Source organism: Sinocyclocheilus rhinocerous, unplaced genomic scaffold (genome assembly GCF_001515625.1).
Source record: "Sinocyclocheilus rhinocerous isolate Xijiao unplaced genomic scaffold, SAMN03320098_v1.1 scaffold2686, whole genome shotgun sequence".
Taxonomy (NCBI): domain Eukaryota; kingdom Metazoa; phylum Chordata; class Actinopteri; order Cypriniformes; family Cyprinidae; genus Sinocyclocheilus; species Sinocyclocheilus rhinocerous.
Window position 1 is genome coordinate 49,072 of NW_015624223.1, and position 2,783 is coordinate 51,854.

The following is a 2,783-nucleotide window of genomic DNA, read 5'->3' on the forward strand; positions in this document are numbered from 1 at the left end:
TCACCATACTTGGCCACATGTCACGTCACTTTTCACTTTTTCACTTTTCACTTTTCAATATTACAGCGAGAATAAAAGTTACTCCTTCTTTCTTTGTGTGAACATTTGGGCGGTGTTATGCAAATCTTCCCAGATCGTGACGTAGGTATGTGGGGGCGTGTTAGAACGAGCCGTTTTAGGTAGGTGTGGTTGACTCTTAACTTTTATAAAGAATATCTCTTTGGATTTGAGACTTTAGTCTTTGCAACTTTACAGATCTTCTTTATGCACCAAGAGCTTGTAACACTCCAAAGAGAAAGGAAAAAATGAAATCGCATCATATGACCCCTTTAATGCTCATTGGTTCAGACGACCGTGATGCTGCGTTCTCTTCTAAAATATTTTATTTTTATCTGATTGCATATGATTATGTATTTAAATTATGCATGAATGTTCCCAAACACTATGACAGTGCGATCTCTGTGTGAGATATGTGATTGTTGTCATATTTCTATAAAAATCTAAAATACATGTTTGTATTAAAGTAAAAATGGATGATAAATACACATTTCGTATGGAATTAAATAGCAAGCACTTTGAGTGTCTTGTTCATCATATTTATTTTCATATAAAAGCAACAGAACTGAAATTATATCGTGTTTATTAGCAACACAGCATGTAAGTGAGAATAACGCGATATCTGCCTTTGATCTCGTTGGTATCTGTTCCCTTCGAGAGGTCAGAACTGTCCGTCTTGACTGAGCTTTTTTCACTCCTCCCCTCACTGCAGCCGCCTACTCTCGCCTTCATTTCAGGCAAGGCACATCTCAAACAAGCCTATTGGCATGATTGAGAGCAAACGTGAGAGGTCACGGGCCTACGGCAGGGTGTGGCCCAAGTAAAAAAAAAAAATCTCCAAAAAAATCGCTAGTTTTATTTAAATATAGCTAAAATAGCTCCTTGTCGCAAAAAATTAAAAAAAAGTCACAGCTACAATGAGAAAGTAGCTAAATTTGGCGACAAAATCCCCAAATTGGCAACACTGGTCACCAGTCCTCATACTCAGTTTGACCCCTACCCAATGATTTCAAACAAAGGACAAAAAGTAAGTGAACAAATACAGTGACAGACAAAAGAATAGCAGGCCACTAAAGTTTTTATTTCAGTGCTTAATTGTCATGAAGTTGTAAAACACTTGTGAAGCCATAGTTGTTATAAATGATTATTAGCTAATGGGAATAGTAAAAAAATAAAAATAAAAATCCTGTTTTCCTCAAATAAAAATAAGTTTCTTTCAAACACACATATTATTAAACTTCATAAATATATACTAGTAAATATATACATATATTTGTGACAGGATAATGGAAGTTTGAGTGATCCCTGGTGGCTGTTTTTGGTGTAGATCTAACTACAAATGTTGTAAATTTTTTAACATATAGCAACATCATATAATTTTCCTGCAAAGTTGTTTGCTGAACTATAGGCAAGGTTAACAATGTGCAAGCATTTCAACAATGGATCATATTCATTTGTGACCAATAAATTGGTAAATTCAATTTATTATTAAATGCAAATCATTACCCATTTTTTGACAGCAGAGGTTGTATTGAACATAGAGAAAGCATCATGTGTATTCTGCATTCCTTATGACATCTATTTATTATTTTGCCTTTTTGTCTTAATGTTGTAGACTAGCAGTTGCACAAATAATAAAATTAGTTTGGCCTTCCTTGCTATTCTGATGAAGCGGTGCAAAAATGGTAATCATCATAGGTCATGTTTAGTTTTTTTGCTATTTTTCCTCTTCAATATGGGGGGTGGGGGGGCTATATTGTTGCTATAGCTATATAGCAACAATATAGCTATTTTATTTCTCAAAATTTAGACGATGTTTTTCCCATCATATGTTGCTTTGTATTTTGTTCAGGCTTGAGCAGGATGATGTAACATTTAGGTGCAAATATGCAGAATAGCAAACCAAAGCTTGAGGCTAAAATGGCAAATATCTCCACAGCTACAATAAATTTTCCAGGAGAACTGACATAAGCTGTAATAAATGTGATCCATACAGCACAAAATATGAGCATACTGAATGTGATGAATTTGGATTTATTTAACTTATCAGGCAGTGTGCGAGCCAGAAAACCCAAAATGAAGCACAAGACAGCCAGTATGCCAATATAACCAAGAACAGCAGAGAAACCTATAGTAGAACCCAGATGACATTCAAGAATGATCTTTTCATGATAATATTTCATATTTTTGTAGGGAAAAGGAGGAGATATTGTTAACCAAAAAACACAGATAAGAACCTGTATAAGTGTAAAGGCAAGAACACTGAGTCGTTGTTGTGCAGGCCCAAACCATTTCATGACATTACTTCCTGGAAGTGTAGCCTTGAAGTCCATTAACACCACTATCGTTTTCCCCAGAACACAGGAGATACAGAGGACAAAAGTGTATCATTATTATCTTATCAGTATTTTTGTTAGTTTTTTTCCATTTTTTTTTTACAGAAACACTAAATGACCAAAAAAGCACCACCACCAGTCCAGTTAAAATGTTCAGTTAAAATGACTAATATGCATTCAAACATGGTTATCAAGTTTCAATTCTAATTACTAAAGTTCTGTCATTAAATAATGTTTGATTATCATATTATAATGATTGATTGACTGATGTTAAGAGCAAGGTTATTTTCGTAAACGAAAACTAAGACGAAAACGATTGGTCAAAAAACATTTTCATAAACTGAAATAAAATAAAAACATCAAAATAAATGAAAAACTAAAACGAAACTA

At 33.9% G+C, this 2,783-nt stretch overlaps 1 pseudogene; it reads right to left on the reverse strand.

The window, feature by feature from the left end:
• Positions 1-1,856: 1,856 nt before the first annotated feature.
• LOC107739771 (extracellular calcium-sensing receptor-like) overlaps positions 1,857-2,783 on the reverse strand; it is a 7,925-nt pseudogene continuing 6,998 nt past the window's right edge.